This window comes from Ciconia boyciana, chromosome 7 (assembly GCF_034638445.1).
Source record: "Ciconia boyciana chromosome 7, ASM3463844v1, whole genome shotgun sequence".
Classification (NCBI taxonomy): Eukaryota; Metazoa; Chordata; class Aves; order Ciconiiformes; family Ciconiidae; genus Ciconia; species Ciconia boyciana.
Window position 1 is genome coordinate 33,752,044 of NC_132940.1, and position 17,232 is coordinate 33,769,275.

The following is a 17,232-nucleotide window of genomic DNA, read 5'->3' on the forward strand; positions in this document are numbered from 1 at the left end:
AGGCAGTTTCATTCTCACTTTCCATAGGAGGAAAAGATTGCATCAGTGATAAGGCACTGAACAACTAGATCCATCCAGTGTTGGGTTGTGCAGAAGCTGTTGGTGAGGCACACAAGACAGAGGCACATTCATGGGATATGGCTCAAGAAAAGGGAATTGTACCCAAGCTGAAAGGAGCTGTGGTGCACATCCTCCAAGATTTCAGCAGGGAAGAGCCAGCGCTTCTGTAAATCAGATCTAGCAGTTTATGAAAAAGATAGAGGACTGCGGCAGGCTTGGCAGCCAGATCCATTATGCCATATCAAAGCAAGGAAAACAATGAATAAGCTGTTGGGGTAGCCCCGCTTGCGTGCAAGAGAGAGGATGGTGCGTGGGAGATGGAAGCAGACGCTGCAGCTGCAAACAGGGCAGGTGGTAAACCCCAATGGTATCAGGAACGATTATTCATCAGCAGAAAGGACAACGTGTGCTTCACTCTCCTGAATGCCCTTGCAGGGGCTTCCCCTTCAACAAATCTGACTGGCACCTATCATGAGTGATGCGTCTGTCCCCACTGTTTGTAGAAAGCAGAGCATGTTAGGGGAGCTTGGTGCAGTGCTGGTTTTAGGTCATCCTTATCCAACTCCCATATGAAGACATAAAGTTTACTGAATGTCCTCCAGCAAAAGGCTGGTGAGGCTTTACAGGTACCCAGACTGACACTACGTGCTTAATCCAGGCTGGTCTGCACTTGGAAAATTACCCAAGCAGCTTCTCCAGCTGCTAATGAATACAACATCAGCTTATTTGTGGAGAGCAAAACAAAAATGTTTGTTCTGTTTAATTTTAAAATAAGAAAACTCACCTAGAGACTCTATCTTTACATATGCAAGTGTGGAGCCTAATTATAATAACAGGTAAGATATTGCTAACCATAGATTCCTTTTATAAACATAACAGAATAACTGCTATAAAGCTCCTTTTTAAAAGATGGAAGGACATCTGGGAACACCATGACTTTATAAATCTCCCCAAATTTGCATGTCTCTCAGAGGCACAGCTGAGTTTGCTCAGTACTGCAGAGAGGTGTCTGTAGGAAAGAGCTTCCTTGCAGCATATAAACAGTTTAAATCCCTCTTAAAAAAATAAAATCTCAAACCTTAACTCATCAAAATGATACACAGACGATCAGGCTACTTGACACCCAGTAAGAGTGCACTTGCACCTAGTGCAGAAGTGTTAACTTAGAGGGTCTCCTTCCTAATTTCAGCTGTATCCGATGTTTCAGCTGCTGTGGGACTTGCAGTCTCCTAATGAGGTGCTCCAGGCTATGAGCTGCAGCTCCTTCTCTGTCACTTGGCAGATGAATGTCCGGTTGTACAGGGGAGTAATGAGGAACTCTTCAGTCCCAAGTTTCTACGTGCTCTCCCATCCACTGCAGGACAGCTGCACCTTTGTTTGAAGACGGACGTGTCGCTGGCACATTGTTTAAAAGCCCCTCGGGAAAGGCTATCTGAACAATTTTTCTGGCTCACTAACACTTCTCGTGTGCATCTAAAGACAGCAGCGGAAATGAATTGCCCTGGTGAATTCAGTCTCGTCCGTAGCCATAGATTGACCGGTCTTACATCAGTCAATACACTGAAGACCTCTGTGCAAAAACTTCTATAAACAGGCCTCACTACCAGAGAGGATGAGTGCCGCAGACCTCACTGCCTCTAGCTAAAATTGTGGATTTTCAGCAAGTCTAGATAATATGAAATCTGTATTTGAACATTCCAGTTCAAATTTTGTATCTGTTTGTACTGCAGACTGCTGCGTTGGGTCTCTTGCTGTGCTTTGCAGCAGAAAGCTCAAAACCAGCTGATGTTTAATCGCTTAGATGCTGATTTTTCTTAATTACAATCAAAGAAAGATGCCTCTTTAACATTACATATTCTAACCTGCCACGCTAGCTGTTGAAAAGTGAGTATTTCAATATCCAGTTTAAACTGTGTTCCCCTCTGAACAATAATTGTCATTAATGAAGCTATTCAAACTCATTATTGCAGCATGAAAGAGGAGGCTAAAATGGTCATCAAACAACAGGAATGCCACTGGTGTCTGAAGACAGATGGTGTATTGTTTATCCACTTAAAAAATACGAAGGCAACAAGTTCAATAAGGCCAAGTGCAAAGTCCTGCACATGGGTCGGGGCAACCCCAAGCACAAATACAGGCTCAGGGGAGAATGGATTGAGAGCAGCCCTTAGGAGAAGGACTTGGGGGTGTTGGTTGAGGAGAAGCTCAACATGACACAGCAATGTGGGCCTGCAGGCCAGAAAGCCAACGTATCCTGGGCTGCATCACAAGAAGCATGACCAGCAGGTTGAGGGAGGTGATTCTCCCCCTCTACTCTGCTCTCGCGAGACCCCACCTGGAGTACTGCGCTCAGCTCTTGGGGCCCCCAACGTAAGGAGGACATGGACCTGTTGGAGTTAGTCCAGAGGAGGGCCATGAAGATGATCAGAGGGTTGGAGCACCTCTCCTATGAAGATGGGCTGAGAGAATTGGGGTTGTTCAACCTGGAGAATAGAAGGCTCTGGGGAGACCTTATAGCAGCCTTCCAGTACCTGAAGGGGGCCTACAAGAAAGCTGGAGAGGGACTTTTTACAAGGGCATGGAGTGACAGGACAAGGGGTAATGGCTTTAAATGGAAAAAGGATAGATTCAGATTAGATACAAGGAAGAAATTCTTCACTATAAGGGTGGTGAGGTACTGGAACAGGTTGCCCAGAGAAGCCTCAAAGTGTTCAAGGCCAGGTTGGATGGGGCTTTGAGCAACCTGGTCTAGTGGAAGGTGTCCCTGCCCATGGCAGAGGGGCTGGAACTAGACGATCTTTTAAGGTTGCTTCCAACACAAACCATTCTATGATTCTATGATAAGTAAAGGCTTCATATAAGTAGCAGCATAGCGCATTTTTGCGCGACTCATGCAACTGCATGGAAAAGTCCATCTTTGGGAAGAGCAGGGAAATGTTTCTCCAGCTCCTGGCGGGACTTCAGTCAGATGCAATAACCAGACAGCGAGAATTTTCCACCTCCCAGAACTGATGGGGTGTTTTGCTCTACTGAGACACCAGTGGTTCTCAGCTCCCTTCTGCATCTTGGCTAATTCTGCAAACTGTGACTCGCTGATTTTTGGACGCAGCAGCAGCATTACCATGTTAAACTGTTCGGAAAGCCAAGGAACTGCAGTCAGGATGTTTTATGTTGTGTAAAAACTGAGTATGTTATTCTTCAAAACAAACTGAGTGCCCCTATTGCAAGCCAGTAAATGTCCTCCCATATGGGCTTTTCTTACAATAAATTTATTACTTTTATTGTTAATAATAGTGAAGGGCTATATTGACTGTGGACAAAGCGCTTTACCAAAGTGAGCTAAACCACTGAGAGTAATCTAAGCTTTTTGGCTGACATTTCACAAAAGGCTGAGGCCCAAAGGCATTAGATGAACAAGTGTTAAAACAGAATCCAGAAGTCTGAGCTCACAGAGCATGGGTTTTAATTAAAGAAATGCTGATTCTGACATAATGCCCGTCATCTGATTACCAAAACTTGGAAGTAATCCACCCTGGCTTTATCTGTTTCCTGCAGTGCTCACATCTACATATACATTCCTGAGCTGGAGGGCTGCCTACAGTTTGGTTAAATTTTCTTCATTCAGTGAATATTATTTTCCATACAGTCCCTGAAATTCTTCCTGCAGGTAACTATAATTGATATTAAAGCAATCTGGCATCCAAAGATGGCCGTATTTATAAGAGAGGATCACATAAAGGCCCATAGGCAGGAAGGTAGCCTTGCCTGGCTCTTGCCTACCATCCTCAATAACTGCAGCTTTGCTCAAATGTCTCTTCCCAACACAAGTTGCTAACAACCTGATATACTCTTTAGTTCCCTCCTACAAGGCAGAAGGGCCCATGAATACCTCCTCAAATCTTCAAAAAGCACAGGCTGACTTTGGTTAAGGAGTGGGGAAGGCAGGAGGACAGTCACTGGAAGGAAATGAAGATGACCAAGGAGTCATAGAATAATAGAATCATTTGGTTTGGAAAATACTTTTAAGCTCATCAAGCCCAACCGTTAACCTAGCACTGCCAAGTCCACCACTAAACCATGTCCCTAAGCACCACATCTACACTTCTTTTAAATACCTCCAGGGATGGTGACTCCATCACTTCCCCAGCAGCCTGTTCCAGTGCTTGACAACACTTTCAGTGAAGAAATTTTTCCTAATATGCAATCTAAACCTCCCCTGGCACAACTTGAGGCCATTTCCTCTTGTCCTATGGCTTATTACTTGGGAGAAGAGACCAACACCCACCTCATATTCAGCCAGCTATCAAACAACACCCCCAGGTCCTTTTCCACTGTGTAGCTTCCCAGCCACTCTTCCCCAACCCTGTACCATTGCATGGGGTTGTTGTGGCCCAAGTGCAGGACCTTGCACTTAGCCTTGTTGAACCTCATACAACTGGCCTCAGCCCATTGATCCAGCCTGTCCAGATCCCTCTGTAAAGCCTTCCTCCCCTCAAGCAGATCAACACTCCCACACAACTTGGCGCCATCTGCAAACTTATTGAGGGTGCACTCGATGCCCTCATCCAGATTATTGATAAAGGTACTAAACAGAACTGGCCCCAATACTGAGCCCTGGGAAACACCCCTTGTGACCAGCCACCAACTGGATTTAACTCCATTCACCACAACTCCTTGGGCCCGGCCATCCAGGCAGTTTTTACCCAGCGAAGAGTACACCCGTCCAAGCCATGAACAGCCAGTTTCTCCAGGAGAATGCTGTGGGAAATGGTGTCAAAGGCTTTACTAAAGTCTAGGTAGACAACATCCACAGCCTTTCCCTCATCCACTAAGCGGGTCACCTTGTCATAGAAGATCAGGTTAGTCAAGCAGGACCTGCCTTTCATAAACCCATGCTGACTGGGCCCGATCACCTGGTTGTCCTGTAATTGCTGCGTGATGGCACTCAAGATGATCTGCTCCATCAGCTTCCCCAGCACTGAGGTCAGACTGACAGGCCGGTATTTCCCCAGATCCTCCTTCTGGCCCTTCTAGATGGGCGTCACATTTGCTAACCTCCAGTCAACTGGGACCTCCCCAGTTAGCCAGGACTGCTGGTAAATGATGGAAAGGGGCTTGGTGAGTACTTCCACCAGCTCCCTCAGTACCCTTGGGTGGATCCCATCCGGCCCCACTGACCTGTGTGTGTCTAAGTGGTGTTGCAGGTTGCTAACCATTTCCCCTTGGGTGATGGGGGCTTCATTCTGCTCCCTGTCCCTGTCTTCCAGCTCAGGGTGCTGGGTACCCAGAGAACAACTGGTCTTACTGTTAAAGACTGAGGCAAAGAAGGCATTAAGTACCTCAGCCTTTTCTTCATCCTTTGTCACTATGTTTCCCTCCGCATCCAATAAAGGACGGAGATTCTCCTTAGCCCTCCTTTTCTAGCTAATGTATTTATAGAAGCATTTTTTATTGTTTTTTACGGCAGTAGCCAGATTAAGTTCTAGCTGGGCTTTGGCCCTTCTAATTTTCTCCTTGCATAACCTCACGACATCTTTGTAGTCCTCCTGAGTTGCCTGCCCCTTCTTCCAAAGGTCATAAACTCTCCTTTTTTTCCTGAGTTCCAGCCGAAGCTCTCTGTTGAGCCAGGCTGGTCTTCTTCCCTGCCGGCTCGTCTTTCGGCACATGGGGACAGCCTGCTCCTGTGCCTTTAAGATTTCCTTCTTGAAGAATGTCCAGCCTTCCTAGACTCCTTTGCCCTTCAGGACTGCCTCGCAAGGGACTCTGTCAATGAGTCTCCTAAACAGGCCACAGTCTGCCCTCTGGAAGTCCAAGATAGCAGTTCTGCTGACCCTCCTTCTTACTTCTCCGAGAACTGAAAACTCTTATCATTTCATGATCGCTATGTCCAAGACAGCCTCCAACCATCACATCACCCACAAGTCTTTCTCTGTTCACAAACAACAGGTCCAGCGGGGCACCTTTCCTAGTTGGCTCGTTTACCAGCTGTGTCAGGAAGTTCTCTGCCACACACTCCAGGAACCTCCTAGACTGTTTCTTCTCTGCTGTATTGTATTTCCAGCAGACATCTGATAAGTTGAAGTCCCCCACAAGAACAAGGACTAGCAATTGTGAGATTTCTCCCAGCTGCTTATAGAATATTTCATCTGCCTCTTCATCCTGGTTGGGTGGTCTATAACAGACGCCCACCATGATATCTGCCTTGTTGGCCTTCCCCCTGATTCTTACCCATAAACACTCAACCCTATCATCACCATCATTAAGCTCTAGACAATCAAAACAGTTCCTAACATACAGGGCTACCCCACCACCTCTCCTTCCTTGCCTACCCATTCTGAAGAGTTTATAGCCATCCATTGCAGCACTCCAGTTGTGCAAGTCATCCCACCATGTTTCCATGATGGCAACTATATCATAATTTTCCTGGTGCACAATAGCTTCCAACTCCTCCTGTTTGTTGCCCATGCTGTGTGTGTTGGTGTAGATGCACTTCAGTTGGGCTATTGATCCTGCCACCTTTTGCAGGGGAGAAACCCCTAATTCCTACGTGACCATTCTCAGGCACTTCCATGGTTTCTAACACATCCATAACCCTTGTGTCTTTGCTGCTGCATGGATCTCCATCCCCTACCTCCACTGAGACAGCAGACTGAAAGACCTTGCTAGCACACCGTCCCTCAAACATTGGTGTGCCGCCCTTAGGCTTATCTCTAGTGAGCCTGGTTTTATCCCTTTCCCCCTTCAAATCTAGTTTAAAGCTCTTTCAATGAGCCCTGCTAACTCCCTGCTAACCCCCTTTGAGACAGGTGTACCCTGTCTGTCGCCAGCAGACCTGGTATTGTGTAGACCAACCCGTGATCAAAAACCACAAAATTCTGCTGGTGACACCAGGCGTGGAGCAAGGTATTGATCTGCTGGCTCTTCCTGTTTCTTCCCTCATCATTCCCTGCAACTGGAAGGATAGAGGAGAACACTACTTGTGCTCCTGATCCCTTAACCAGTTGTCCCAAGGCCCTGAAGTCTCTCTTGATTGCCCTCAGACTTCTAGTTGCAGCTTTATCGCTGTCTACCTGAAAAATCAATAATGGATAATAATTTGAGGCCATACCAGGGTAGGAAGTTTTCTCTTCACATCTTTTACTCGGGCCCCAGGGCGGCAGCAGACTTCCCTAAGAAGTGGGTCCAGTCTGCATATTGGGCCTTCTGTTCCCTTCAAAAGGGAATCTCCTATGACAATGACCAGTCTTTTTTCCTTTATGGAAGCAGTATTGATGCAGGGCGTAGGCTGACTTAACCTTGGCAACACCTCCAAGCTAGATCACAAAATCATAGAATCATAGAATCATTAAGGTTGGAAAAGACCTCTAGGATCATCTAGTCCAACCATCAACCCAACACCTAGATGAACCATTGTCCTTGTCATTGTTCAGTTCCACTTGCAGAGCCTCATACCTATTACGCAAGGGCACCTGCGAAGGTGGGGTAGTCACGGAGGAGACGCGCCTGCTTCGCCCGGCAGGAAGTTGTCACCATTGCCCCCTATCCCTTAAGTCACTGTGTTCAGCCAGGTGGAGAGAGTCGAGTTTGGTGGCCTTTCACCGATGGGGAGAATATTTGTCACTTACTGTAATTTTTGGAATATGAAAAATTAGTAGAAACTGCATTTAATTTTATGTGATCTCACAATAATATTTCCTTGCTTCCTCATCTATTTGGTGGAAAGCTGCCTCAGGTGAAGGCAGTGCCAAAACATCTATTTTGTAGCTCTTTCTTGCTGATCACCTTATATAGCATTTTCCTGGGACAAGAAAAATCTCTGTATAGATATCAGTGAAGGGCCTTCCTTCTTGTGATGCTACAAATAGATAGTAGGAGGCAGATAAAGCTGAAAAATATTTGGAATTTTAAGTGTCTTATCTTTGGTTTTAGCAGTCTCAAAGGATGGTGCTTCCACCACTTATTATTTCCACTGGGCACTGCTACCCTCAATGGAATAGATTTCATGCTAAAAAATGCAAATAAGATTTTTCCCAATTTTCTTATCCTTCCAAGTGATCCCCCTCTCACCTTGGCATCTGTTTCTTTCAAATATATTTAGATTGGTTTTTTTCCTCTGCTTTCCATTAAGCGTGCTCTTTCAAAACTTAGTTCTTTTAAAACAAAAGCTGGTAAAAAAGAAAATACACAACCCCAAGACAGAGGGAGGCTGCTGAAAGAAAAGGCTTCTATCTTCAACAAGTGTGGTGTCTTAACCATCTAAATACATGGGACATTTCCATCTCTTGTACTGGTACTTCAAAGAAACCTATTGCCTGCTGCCAGCCATCGAAGGATTTGGGGTGAAGGCAGCTAGAGAACATCACAGAATAAGGGACGTTCCTGCAATTATGGAATCATTCTGCTAACCTCCCAACACCACAGTTAGGGGATGCCCATCAAATAAAAAAAAATGAGCATGACAAAGAACGATTTCCCTTTCTAAGAGTGATCTTTGTAGCACAGATTTCCTGCAATAGCATTTCTTCTAGCATTTCTGGTAATACCTGCCTGGGATTTATTTGCTGTGGGTAGGGACTGTGGTGATTATTATCTGTTGCTCATACAGTTTCTATTTAATGATGAGCAACTTTCTACTGTGAGGTGTATGAGTAATATCATCACACGGAGGACAATGGACAGAACACAGAGAAGGGCTCAGAGAGAGCAAGACCATCGGATCATCACACTGTCAGAAGGCAAAAAGTGACCACCTGAGTTCCCAGTGCATTTTAAGAGCTGTTGCTTGTTAAGGTACTACAGAAAGTTGGTTAGAAAGTCCATGGTCATCAACTCCAAAAAATAAGATTCTGGAAATTTCTGTCTCCAAAAAATAAGCAAATGGTCCCAACCCAAAGGGGACCACTGGTAAAAAAAATGAAAGTGAATCCATCTGCTTGAACCTGGGGAGATGAGGAAAGCTTGGGAACTGGACCTCAGGAAAAGATAGCTTGCACAGGGCTTGTAACACAGCTACAGAACCTCTAGAAATGATCCTCTGAATAAAAGGACACACTGTTTACTTTTACAAAGTGGAGTCCTGTCATATTATTACCCAAATTGAGAACGAAGTGAAGTATAATGCCCTGGGTCTGAGAAGCATCAACCTTACAGCTCTGATGTTTTCCTAAGAGCAATGTACTATCATATTATTCATAGATCATGTGGTATAAAGCTGCTAACCACTAACAGAAGCTAGATGAGGTCATTTCCAAACAGGATACAACCCTGCAATAATACGCTGTATTTATAGCAAATCAAGTTTTGCAGCACAAGTTCCCTCCGAGACCATCAAACCAACATTCAGTGGGTTTTAACTATTTGCTTTGCAGCATGCAATGCCTGTATTAAAGCTGTTCAAAGCAGCACAAGACAGATTACAAGGTACCTCCCTCTGCCGGGACCAGCTGCTTCATGTTTCATAGTCTAAAACATGAGTGCACCATATAAACACACACTATCATTTATCTCTGACGATTTCCAAGCACTTTCCAAACCAGCTACCATATTCCTGGTGCAGGTGAAAATTTTTCTGCTGCTGAACTTTGAAGCTGGAGCCCAAATACAACCTTACACCCACACAAATGAGTATCTTCACGGCTCCTAAAATAGGCTTGGGTGGTGGGCACAAGGCTGTGGCTCTTCTGCACCACCCCATGCTTGGTAATATATAAGAAAAGGAGAATCAGCCCAAGGCGTGGAGGTGAGAGGTAGGAAGAACGTAATCGCAATTAGGACTTCAGCACATTAATCATCTTGGTGTTTCAGAATGAATATACTTCCTACAGACTGAAAATCCTAACTACAGTATAGGCAAGTACACTTACTGGAAAAGCAAAAGCCATGCTGAATGAAGGAAATGATGTTGCAGAACAAAAACATCCCAGAAAGAGGAAAAAGTCTTAAAGGAAAATATTCTAAATTATACAAAGAAATGTATGTCCTAAAACATTTCATGGGTTTTTTATCACCCCACAAGCCTCATCAAAGATATTCATAGCAAAATGGGTTTGAATGTTATGACAGCATTAATATTTCTATGGAAGTTTGCACACCAGTTTTGAAAAGTCCAACTAGACCTCAGATATCTGTCTGGTGAAAGACCAACCATGTGGATCACAGGAGATCTGATCTTATTAACCATAAAGTGGTTAATTAATCAAAGTGCAGCAGCTGCAGTGAGAGAAGCCAAGGCTTGAGTCAGGCAGGCAACAGGCTGAATACTCTGTCTTCATTTGTACCTTTTCCCACCCCCAAATTATCAGGCAAACCTTCAGAAAGGTCTTGCTTCATCCCAGTGCAGAAGGACATTTTTCTTTAACATCAAAAAAAGCAATTTCCTCCTCAGTTCTACTTTAATCGGTCCTTCCGCACGTCATCTGAAAAAGGCAACAAGAAAATCCTTTTCTTCAGCTGACCTCTCCAGAGAAGAAATGCCAACCTGTTTGCAACATGAAGACTAAAAAATCTTTCCAAAGTACTATTTGGACTCATGACAGCTGCTTTGCTCTGTATATGGAGATATATATCCTTCAGCTTAAGTATTTAACATCATCTTCTCAACCTTGTATCAACGCTTCAGTAATTATTTTTAATTATAGTCCAAGAGTTGGTAAGCCCTACATGTACTATATACATGTACCATAGGAAAGCTAGAAATAATTATGAGAAAAACACCTGCCAGCTAAACTTAGAGTTGAAAAAGTAAATGTGGACACAGCTAATGGCAACCCTAAAAGCCAGAGATGGAGAAAAAATATCTGAAGCCATCCTAGTTGTCCTGACATAGCCAAGCTGTGACAGAATGCCCTGCATGAGCTTAAAAGTACATTTTGTATTTCTCTCTTACCTGATGTATTTCTTTATTGTACTTCTTTAATGTATTTTATTTCTCTCATTTTTTTTTTTATTTCTGGTGAAATTGGAGATGACAGGATATGGTTTTGAAAGTCCCCCAGCTTCCTGTGTCATGAGGGTGATTATCATGATAAGGATGTGAAATCAAACCAGATGAAAGAAAATAAAATCATGAAGTGAAACTCTGCATCTCCCAGAATTAGCTAGTTGTATTCTCCTTCTCCTCACACAGACTTCCCTCTATCCCAGCACCAAGTGGTCAGGCTTCTTCATTTTTAACAACAAATACCAAGTGAAACACAATAGCTGGTAACCTCATAGAGGAAATGAGAAGACCTCCTAAAATAACAAAAAATTAAATAAGCATTTGGAAGAAACTTCAGTCTGATTTTCAGGGCATACAAACGTAAAGGATTAAAAACTGGAGAATGCTAAACATTAGAGCACTGTGAATATTTTGAGCATTTTGCTCATTATTGCCATTCTGGGACTGATAGCACTTGTCCATTGGGGGTTAGGTGGCCATTTCAGCAGCAAATTTCCCCCAAAATTTAAGGTGTGCAGTTCTCACTGTTTCAGTAAGAAAATGGGGATGGAGAGGGATCCAAAGTAAGTCCAAGCTGTGGATGAAAGTGGAGGGATCATGGAGATAAAGACAAACCAATGAATAGCATGCTACAGCCCACATCTAAACTGGGAGTAGCGGTTTAGGAAATTGGAGGAAAAAATGAAGCCATCTCCTCAAGCACAGCCATCACAACTCAAGCACAGCTTCTATAAAGTTTTTAAAGCTAAGTGTTGCATAAAATCCTACACTGATGAAGGTCTGACCTCCACAGATGCTAGAGAAGAACAGGCTCTCTGGAAGTAACAGTGAATGGTCAGCAGCTCCTCCCTATCAACCTAAGAAAAACTCAATTAAGGCAAAACTTAGGGAGGGAAAGTTAAAAAATAGTATTATGGGCAAAAAATTCTCCTTCTTGCTGCCCCTTCTGCGGGGAAGTTGATATGGAAGTGGTATTAGGATATATATTTTTTGTCAGGTGCTGTTATTCTCCTGAATTAATTATGAATCATCAAAACTTTAACAAATATAGTAATACATTTTATATAATGATGTAATGTAGGATCTTTAGGTATAAAAAATTTGAATGTGGTCAACTATACTAATTATTTACTAAAGCCAGCAAGGCCACATGTAGTATACTGTAAATGCGTCCCAGTTAAGCTCAGATCAGAAAGCAAAAGTTCTCCAGTAATCCTTGAAACTGCATCTTTTACAAGAGTTATCTTTTGCCTTGAAACATTTGTCACTTGAAACATTTATTTGTCAGTTTTACTAAAACAGCGAAGGCTACATAATTGCCCTGGGAAAATACAGCAAATGTCTTCCGGCGCAAGGAACAGCCCAGCAAAGCGAATGTTGAAAATTTAATTGTGTAGCCCTGTACCCAGAGAACTGTATGTTCTTCTCTGTATGTGGAATTATATTTATCAAGAGCCATCACTAGGTTGTATTACTCTACACCACCATATTTTATTATTGACTCCTCTGTATCTGTTGGCTTGTTGTTCTTCTGCAAAGAACATTTTTTGGCTGACCTGTTCTACATTTAGAGCCCTCCCCTCAATGTTATCATTCTATATGAACATTTATGTAATTTAACTAACTCACCCTTTCACTTATCATATTCATTGATCACAGCCAAAAAGCTTTGAAATCAGCAAATATGCCCATTATAATGCTTTATACCCTATGCCTAGGTAATAAATTCAATGAGAAATGAATTGTGGCATTTCAGAGCTGCACATAATGTTCTTTAATGCAGCCCACTGAAGTCCTTAATTACAAAGCTGTTGGTAAAAAATAAACAGTTTGGAGGGAAGGAACCTTTCGATGGAGCTTCTGTAAAGCAGTTTTGACATAATGGCCAAGATTAGATAGTAGCACCTCTGTACTGAGTATGCAAATTTACAGTCATCTTTTTTTTCCTGGGAGCAAAGTTACACAGTCATTAATTTTCACAGCAGAAGGGTCACACAGTGAATGGTGAAAAGCAATTTTGAAATATATTTGACTCAAACTCAGCCAGAAAAGAGAATCAAATGTAAGTATGGCTTATGTTAGATTTGCAAAATCTGGTAGCCCAATAGCTGCAGCTCTCATTACATCCTTCCCCACCTGTCCCCACTGACAGCAGGTCCAGACATATGTTTCCCCCCAGCAGTAACTCTCAGCCCCCCATGTCTCTTCAGTAGCTGGTTTGGACGTATGGTCCCTCCAGTACCAGTCCCAGTCCTATGGTGTCTCTGATCACTGGCTCCCACACCTCCTCTCCTACTTGCCAGATAGTCCAGCTTGAAGTTTGCTAGTGAGTGAAGCCTATGTACATGCACAGCTGGTGGAAGCTCATTAGGAAAGCACTCTGGTCTCGCCAGATGATGGCCCCGCACCTATGGGACCCTGTGCTCTGTGGTCCCTTCTCCCATTGCTGGCACTGGGACCTCTCACACACATCTCTCCAGGTGCTGGCACCTCAAACATATGGAGTCCTCATGACCCCGTGGCTCCTTCTCTACTTTCTGGCACACCCAACACACACATTGGAGAGCACCCTCACCCTGGAAAATAGTTAGAAGTGGAGTTTAATAAGAAGACAGGGCAGACTGTGGTGATCAAGCGTGGGGCTTGACTGGACAAGCGTACTGACCAGCCTCCTGTTCACACCCAACTGACCCCATTTATCCCCTTTTTCCCTTTGTTATCCCATGCTTGTTCCTTTACAATCCACTTTGATCCTTCCCTTTTCCCACCTTTGGTCCTTCCCCTAAACATCCCATAATAAATCTCGCACATTCCCACAGTCTCCTGGAAAACAACCCATAATACACTTTACACAATCCCCAAATGCTCTTCCCCTCCATCCCATAATAAGTCCTGTACCAGCTTAGGCAATGACAGCCCTGCAGATTGCGAGGCGGTCAGGGAGAGTCACTGGTGGCCCACCAGGGTGGGTTTCACAGTGGGACTGTGAGCTGAGCCCCCTCCCCTGAGCACCAGGGCAGCCGGGTCGGGGTCCCCTCTGCACCCATCAGTTTGTTGGGGTTCATTGCTGCTCCCTGGGCACTTGTGTTTTCATTAATTAGCCCTTAATCACACAACCTCACAGCTTAAAACCAAAAAAGCATTTTATCTCCTCCCCAAATCCTGAGGCATCATGAAAGCCAACTTGCAAAGAGCAAAGCGGGAGCTGCCCAGATGAATCACTGAACTGGGATGATTTCTGTATGCAGATTAATCAGTCAATCAACTTTCAGAGTCAGGGTAATTCACAGACTCTCACTGTATGCGTCCGCTTCTGCTAGCATATTTTTAAAGCCATGACCAGTCAGGTCCTGACTGGCTTAGGCTCATTTTAAAGGTTTTAAATATGCTTTATTCAAACTGTACTCAAGAAGGGTGCAAAACATCTACATATTCTATTGATAATGAAGAAAATCATTGTCCTCTCAAACTGCAAACCCTTATCAATTCATACAAAGGAAGGTCAAACACAATAGGAAAATTTGGAGGGGGGGAGGAGAACCCACAATCCATACATCTGAATCACATTTGCAAGCAGTGATCACTAAATCCAAATGCTTTTGTAATTATTCTCCTGACCATGAGTTCTGACCAGAAAACCCAGAAACACAAGCTGGACTGGTTATTTATAACAGAGGGACTCTAAAGAGAGGAAATAGCTGAATGCCAGGGTGGCTCCCATCACAAGACCAAACGCTGATTCACTCCAGTTTTCTCTTCAGTAAGAGACAGTATTTAATTCTGCTTCCTGGGAGAAAACAGACTTTAACTGTAAACTCCTCCAAGTTTTTGGCTAAAGCCCAGTGCGATATATTCCCTTCCAGAAGTGGTAGATTATAGAAAAGACAGAAAGGCAACTTCTGATCAGACATTACGTCTGTCTTTCTCCTGTCCTTGCCAAATTTGCCCTGGCAAAAGTTAACTCGGCATTAGAAGAGGTGGGGCAAGTGCTGCCTTGGCTGCTGCTCCTTATCCCACTAGATTATATCCCACAATTGAACTTGAAGGATTTTTCACATTTCTTCTCTCTTTTCAATTTTTTTTAATAAAAGAACACACAGTCAATTTTTATATTATGAGCCTTATTACCTGTAGTATTGCTGCACATGTCTATAACTTTGTTGGATTGTTCAGATACCTGTTTTTTGTAGGCAGAATTGTTTGCAAATAAGGCCTTAAAAAGTATTAATAAAGTAACATCTTTCAGTCATGTGAGAAAAAACATAGATTAATATGAAGTCCTTGGAAAAAAACCCTGAAGAAGTTCCCTCCAAGGGCAGAGTGAAGGTTACTGGGGTGCTTGTCAGTGATCATTTTTCCACTTGCAGCACCTAGGTTTCTAGGAGATGGTATAACTCCAAGAAATCCAGAAAATATGGGCGCTCATTTCCCTAGCTGTAAAAACCTGTTCATTTTTACCAGTGTAGCAGTAGGTCTTAATCCAGACTGTCTTTATCTACCAATCAGTCTGTTGAGCAGAAATAATGTGACAGAAAGGATAGGCCTTGATGAAGGCACTCCGGTGTCACTAAGCATCTTCTGTCAGATAAAAACTTGACCACAGAAAAAGCTGAAATCCTGGAACAGATGCATAGATGAGCAATGGCTGAGCCATATGAAATATAATAAAACACAGACTTGCAGGGATTGGAGATGAAAAAGACCTATTAGGTCATCTAGTCCTAGCTTCTGCCAATTCAGAATTGGCCCCTAGAGTGATGTGCTGAACTTTAAGAAAAAAAAAAAAGGCTGCCAAAAGCTTTGTCAAGCCTGTTACACTTGCTCCAGAAGAGAGAAATTAAAAACCCCGAACCTAATGAACAGACTTCAAGTCATGGAGGACTGACAGTGCCAGGAAAACTTGATTGTATCCCCATCTTCTTACCAAACCTCGGTGAGGAGCAAAGGGGTGGCTTCCCAAAGTCCGGAGTGCTTTCATACTGTATGACCGCTGTGGCTAAAACCAGGCTAATCAGAACCGAAAATCAGAGGCAGGATTTGCCCTCGGGCATGCTATGGGAATTGGGGTTCCTCTGGCAGCTATATAGGGAATATTTATTGAGACTTAAGCTATTTGGAAATGCCAGTTGAAGGCATGTTCCTTCTAGATTGATGCCTCCAACTTGTTAATCTAGCCATGAAATAGTCTTTATAGTCCCCGTGACTGGGTATTTGCTTACCAGGGTGTTTTAGCCCTCAGCCTCTCCAAACCTACACAGAATTGCATTGGAGCTGCTTCCTCCAGTTTGTACGAGGCTGTCAGCGCTAGAAGGGCATGCTGCATCTCACCACCTTCAGCATGAGCTGGGAAACGAGCTGGAAAGGGGATCATCAAATGTCAGGGGAGTGTACACCACCTGGCTAGCATTGGGACCGAGAATCCTGCACGTCCTGTGAAGAAGGCACCTGCCACCAACCACCATTGAGCACCACGCAAATAACTGCATCTTAGGGAACTGCCTAGAAATACAGTAATGTGTGTTTTCGTCATGGGAATGGAGTCCTAAAGGAGACCAGGAATGTCTTTGGCAGTGGAGACAAGGGAAAAGAGACGGCAGTTGAGAAGGATCCGGGAAGGACAGTGTGAGACAGCTGTCTGAGGGTAATGGGGTGAAGCTGATGGCCAGGAGGCAAAAGTGACAGCTAAAAAAAAAACACTGGGAGCCACTTCTGTAAATAACAGTGACCGTTCACACACTGCACTCTCAATTCATTTATCTACAAGCATGGGCTTCAGGCCCAAGTATCTGAGATTGCTGGAGAAGTTCCTGAGTGTTCCCATCTTCCACCAAGGGCAACAGGAGCAGATGGGACTCGAAAGCAACACTAAAGGCATGTAACAGCCTGAACACCAGCAGGGGAACTAGGTCATCTTGATGGAAAAAGAGAAAAGTAATCTGAAAAACAGGAAAGCATTTCTTTTTCTGAAGGACACAACTCATAAATGCTCTTCCAATTTTGTGGGAGCAAGGTTGGTTTTATAATCCTAGCAAGTTACGAGTTTGGTTTTTTTAAAGCTTTCTAGTCTAACAAGCTCAGAAAGCGAGACTTAAAATTTACCCTTGTGCAAACAATCAATACTGTGTTTTACACCATTCATGTTCCCACATACAAGGTTTAACCATGGCTGGGGCTTGAGCTGCCATCTAAATACCCACAGAAAACATCAAACGTTTGACCATTGGTGATACATG

General features: G+C 43.7%; 1 protein-coding gene across 2 annotated transcripts in view; it reads right to left on the reverse strand.

Annotated features, from left to right (window-relative positions):
- The window catches only part of NIBAN1 (niban apoptosis regulator 1), a 74,060-nt gene that overhangs the window by 21,789 nt on the left and 35,039 nt on the right, over positions 1–17,232 (reverse strand). The gene's annotated exons all lie outside the window — the stretch shown is intronic.